General features: G+C 55.7%; 1 pseudogene; it reads right to left on the bottom strand.

The window, feature by feature from the left end:
- Positions 1–2108: 2108 nt before the first annotated feature.
- Positions 2109–2227, bottom strand: LOC112471209 (annotated as a pseudogene).
- Between the last annotated feature and the right edge of the window lie 3676 nt (positions 2228–5903).

Raw genomic sequence — 5903 nt, 5'->3', positions numbered from 1 at the left:
GAACTGGCACGTCCTTGGTATTTTAAAACACGTGTAAATTCCAGAGTCTACGACTTGTATCGACAACTTCAATTTAACTCTGGAGTTGAAACACGTCACTGAAGTCATCGCCCCATTCATTCATTCATTCTTCATTCATTCATTCGGTCACGCCAGGAGGCCGGTGAGAATGGGAATCGAATACCTCTTGGTGCGGGCCAGAGGGTGACATCTGGGGAACGTTATGAAAATCGGGTTTGACTCGGACCCCACAGGATGCTTGGGGTCCGGTGACTGCTGGTGGGGAAGGGGCTACCAGGACCGGGGAGGACACGGCGCGTGTTCAGGACAGACGCACCAGCGTGGCCGGGGACACAGTGGCACCGTCTCAAGGGCTGCGACGTGGCCGTGCCCGGCTGCTGAGACTACTGGCGCCCCCTCCCCTTCCCCCTCCCTAGAGCAGTGACCTCGGCGGCCACTTGTTTCTCATGGCTCAGCCACAAAATGGAAAAGGGCTGTGGGACCCCAAGTGGATTTTGCACCAGCAGAGATTTATTCTGACCCTGGGCTTCCCACCTCTCCACGGTGGCGGGTGGGCCCCCTCGCAGCCCCCGAGGTGTTTTCCCCAGCACCTGCTGTGGGATGGGTCTGCTGCCGCCCAGGATGCCCAGGCCCTCGAAAAGCCCGCCGACCCCTGCCCATCCAGGACCCCGGCCGGCGGCCCACAGACGCGACGGACGCGTCGCGGAGAGAATCTCTCCTACTCTGCCGACATCTCCTTCTGGTGGGATTCGAGGCGTTTTTCTTCCCGGTGACTTGTCTGGCCCTCCACTGTGTCCATCTCGGAGAGGGACCAAGAGGACCGGGCAGAGCTCGTGGGCAGAGAGCGCGGCCAGTGTCCCTGGCTGTGGGAGCTGCGTGATACCACCGTCCCTCGGGGGCACGGCCTCCGTGGGGCCCCTTCACGCGCTTGGTTACCTCTGCTTCAAAGTCACCCTCGAGAGTTCCCCGTATTGGCCCGTCCTGGGCTGACGTGGTCTCCTCACGCTGCTTTGGGTCACAGTTCCACGTGGCCTTAGTAAGTCCGCTTGGTAAAGTCCCCTAGCAACTTAGATTGAGGTGTTTCAGAGTTCTTTCTTCTCTCTCTCTCTCTCTCTTTCTCTCTCTCTCTCTCTCTCTCTCTCTCTCAAGATCTATCCATGAAAATCATCACTGCTCTCCCTGGCTCCCTATCACCCACGGGAGACAAAATGGAACGAGACAGGACCAAGTTAGGGTCCCGAGGCTGCCGTGAGCGACCACGGCCCTGTGTCTTCAAACAGCAGAAACCGCTCTCCCTCTGCTCTGGAGGGTGAAGGCCACACCGAGCCAGCAGCGGGGTCCAGGGAGCATCGTCCTTGCCACTTCCGGCTGCTGGTGGCTCCAGGTGTCCTTGGCTTGTGGCCATGCTGGTCTCTGCCTCCGTCCTCACGCAGTCTACCTCTCTCTCCTCTGTGTCCCCGAGGACATTTGTCGCTGAATTTCGGTCCCACCCAGAGTCCAGGATGACCTCATCTGGAGAGCCTTAACTGAATCACGTCTGCAAAGACCCCCTTTCCAAATGAGGTGACACACACAGGTCCCAGAGATCACAAGGTGGAGATGCCCTTTGGGGCCGTCACTCAGCCAACTGCAGGCGCAGGCACAGGCTGACCCCTGGTCACGGCAAGTCCTAGACGGGCACAGAGCTAAGTGCTGCAGCTAAGACTTCGATGCGATTTAATTTTCCTGGAAATGTTTTAATTCCCTTTGATCATTTTCTCAGTTTGCCCTATATAGTAGTCACGGGATATAATTATAAAGAAATGGAATAAATGTTTTTTTTCAAATCCTGCCAAAACGCACATATAAATGAATAATGTTGGCCTAAAAGATGCTGTCTTGGAGTGTTTACCAACTATTCCAAATTACTTTTATTCTTAGAACCACTTTATAAAACACATCAGACAAATCGGTTTTAATTTAATTAATTAATTGATTGATTTATTGCATTTTTAATTTTTATTTTTTAGACGAGGCAGCCCTTGGTTGACCTCCCAGATTGCAAGGACCTTGTCAGCTCACGAACCCTTATTTTTAAAACTTTTTTACACCTACAGCCCCTGGTCTTCCTAGGTGGTCTCCCATCCAAGGACTAACCAGGCCCCACCCTGCTCAGCTTCCGAGACCAGACGGGATCGGGCTTGTTCAGGATGGCGTGGCCGTAGACTGCGTTTTTATTTTAAAAGCACGACTCTCGTTCAGATTTCTCAGACTCGGAGCGTGATTCCGCATACCTGACTCTTCCGTGTCTCTGCGCCTACCGTAGAATTGGACTTTAAATACGGCGAATGCGCCGGCGGGAAAATGTCACCGCAAAGCCTCCCTCTGCCGCATGAGCACAGCTGAGACGTCGCTAAGAACGTTCAGGGCCCCGTAAGGAGGGCCAGCCCTGAGAGGGAGGCCGAGGCCGTCCTTTCCTCGAGCTGATTCTAGCTGTGATTTCTAAGGACGGTTTCACAGGGTCCCCCGGTGGTTGACCTCCGCCCCTGCACCGTGCGTGGAAGCCCCACCTGACGACCGCGGTCTGCAGCGCGTTCGCCGTCTGCCGGGCACGGACCACGCGGCTTTACCCTTGAGCTTCAAGGGCACCCGCCTCGCCCTGAGCTGCTGGTCAGTCCCGGCGATGGATGAGTGTTTGCGGAGACACCTGGTGACGGCGGACGTCGTTAGCAGAAGAGGCGTCGGGCACGCCCGGCTCCTGTGTGGAGGTGACTCTGCGTGCAGCCGCCCGGGAGACTCACTTCAGATCAATAGCCGCCGACTGGCTGTGCCCGCTGGAGCAAAGTCGACAACAGAAATGAGAGGGGCCGGGAAACCTGACCGTTTCTACCTGGACATCGCGACTGCTTTAAAAATCAGACATTTTCAGATGGGACGAAGAACCCCTCACCGCTCTCAACTTCATGACACAGAGGACTGGAAGGAAAGGCTAAAATTATCGATAGCATCGGCCAGAGGTGCCTCCTCTCACTTTGGATCATAGACTCAGAATCCTAAATGGAACGTCGGCAAGCCGAATGCCTGGACGTGTGTGCGCGTGTGCAGGCCCACGCACAAGCACGCACACGGTTAAGTCCTAAGAGGCCTTTTTCATTGACCATTTGTTATTTTAATATCAAGAAATCTATGAATGTAATTCGATTTACTAACAAATAGTCATATCGATAGATGCACAGCGTACGTAATTAAATCCAACAGCCGAATATGATTTTAAAAAGAATCTCCTAGCAAATTAGAAATAAAAAGGAACATTCTTAATGCGATTAAACCCCAGGCAAAAACCAGCCTTTGTTTTAAAACGATTACAGTCCATGTGAAGGCAAAATACCCTGCTTATTCGTTATTATGTAAAAATATAATTGCACGGGGACTTAGCTCAGAGACAAACAAACTGGCCGTTGGAACAAAGTGGGAAGGACCTCTCAGGAAGAATCCAGGCACACGGGCCCCTGGGGTGAGGCGGGGTGTCCCCGGAGTGGGGACACGCGGCGGGCCGCTCTGCAGAGGTGCGGGAGGGTTCGCTGGCCTCGCTGACACGGTCATCAGCAGGCCTTTGCTCTCCACCCCGTCCGGCAGTAAGTTCCAGGTCGACTACAAACCGAAACATGAGAAAGTGAAACGTTTCAAACGAAACGGAACGAACCTCTTAAAGTGACCATGACAGACTAGCTTATGATTTTCGAGAGCAGACAAGTTTCTTAAATTAGACCGAAAAGGTACAGACCACAGAGGGAACAAACGATGCCACATTTGATCACATTTACGTCGAAAGCAGCTGCGCGATACAAGACGCCTTCAACGAGCCGTGGACAGGCAGCCACGGTCTGGCACCACGCAGCGACGGCGCACGCGGCCGGCAACGGTGGGGACCCAGGGGTCCTCCGGAGTCGTGAAGGGAACAGGACTAACGAGCGACGGAAAACGACATGCCACGCGACAGCCGGTGTGCCGGAAAGGCGGGTGGGCGTCCGGCGCAGGAAAGGGAGCTCGAACGCACGGCCCCCGAGACCGCGAAAGAAAACCACAGGGTGAACCCTTTTCCCACGTCCATCTGAACAGCGAAAACGCCCAAGCGTTTAGCGCCCAGCCCGGCCGACGTGCGGACATGGACTTGTGCGTGGGGCTGGCGGGAGTGTGGCGAGCGGGCATCCGCGGCCGGTAGAAGAGGCCGGCACGCCTCTAGGCACGTGTGCACGAGGCTAGAGCTTGCTCCTGACCCTCGGGCCGCGGGCCCACGGCACTGACCGCGACGACCGTCCGGCGGGCACGTTCCAGCGGTCCGCGGGGAGGTGGCTCACTCACGCAGCGGGAGGGACGCGGCAGGTGGCGTGACCGGAGCGGCGCATGCCGACGCGAACTGGCCTCAGAAACGTAATGATGCGTGTGAACGAGAGGAAGGTGCTGGGTTGCACACGCAGTGCGACGGCCTCGTGTGACATCTTGGAGCCGTTCGCCATGGGGTGCCAGGCAATGCTGTGAACGCTTGTGTGGATGGAAGACAGACTTGAGAACCACGAGTGGGGTGACACCCACGACCTCTGGGGAGAGAGTGGTAGACGCAAGTGGGGTGAACATTGGCATGTGAGCCGAGGCTCGGGGGGACCCCTTGTCCCCTGGCTTAGAGTGTCACATGCGGGCTCTGGCGGCTGACAGAAAGCCACCCGAGACAGAAGCACGCTGTGACTGACGACAGACAGCCATTCTCAGCCCCTCTCTTTAAACGCCTTCTGTCAGGGAGATGGGAAAACAAAGCTTTCCAGGCTCTGTGCAGCTGAAGATGGCTGCAGGATTCAGAGGGCCCTGGAGGAGCTGCTGGGGAGGGAGGTGGGAGGGGGAGAAAGTGTTTCTTCCGCTCCTTGGCTAAGCTCTGGACGTGGTCTTGGAGCCTCAGCAGCCATGCTGGGCCTTGGAAGGGAATCAGGATGCGCCCAGCTCCTCAGCTGACCCCTGAGCCCGCCTTCCTCACGTCTTATGTAGGAGAATTAAATCTCTCTACTGATCATCTGCACTGTGATAAGGCGTCTTCATCAGCACACGCTCTTCAGGTAAAAGGTAATTAGCTAGCAAGTCACCAGGACGCCTACGGAATCCCGCAAGATTCCACAGCTGGAGACCCCTGCCGAGCAGCGAAGGGGCTCTATGCCAGCACCACCGTCCCCCAGCACAAATGCGAATGCGAGGGACAAAGGACCAGCCCCCGCCTGGGGGATGTTTCCAACAGGGACCTGGGACAGACAGTGGGTGAGTCTGCGTCACCAGCACGGTCCTAGCCGCTGGAGGCTTGGGATCGCGTGCGTTGGCCGGATAGAAGAGAGTTTGGATGGACGTCTCGAGGAACTTCCCCCGCAGACCAGGCTGGCGTTTTTACCTGGGACGCCCTGCGGGGCGTCCTACACCCCGTCCCTGTCCGCCCTCCACGCCTCCCCACCCACCGCTGTCATGGTATTCTGGGGGTGGCCACAGGGGGACCATCAGCGCAGAGCTGGGGGGCTGATTGCTATTAATTACGGATAAAACAATGGTGAGAACAGTCGCAGTACACCAGGTTACAATTCACACCGACATGATGAAGGCCACCCCTGAAACCCGCTTGCCACAGCCACATTTTTGCTTCATTTTCATTGTAAAGCACATTCTCTCCTAATCCTTAACCTCGACATTATTAAAACTGCACCGGGAATCTATTTAAAAAATCTCACGGTGACATTTCAGCAGAAGAATGACCTTCCCGTTTTAAAGGTGCGGCAATCATTTGGCAGGATCCAACAATCATTTCCCTCCCCCGGCAAATCAACATTCCAGAAAACGCCTGTCTAAAACCCTTTATTCGATTGTCGTTTGAG

This window comes from Pteropus alecto, unplaced genomic scaffold (assembly GCF_000325575.1).
Source record: "Pteropus alecto unplaced genomic scaffold, ASM32557v1 scaffold45, whole genome shotgun sequence".
Classification (NCBI taxonomy): domain Eukaryota; kingdom Metazoa; phylum Chordata; class Mammalia; order Chiroptera; family Pteropodidae; genus Pteropus; species Pteropus alecto.
This window is presented reverse-complemented; position numbering and strand designations above follow the sequence as displayed.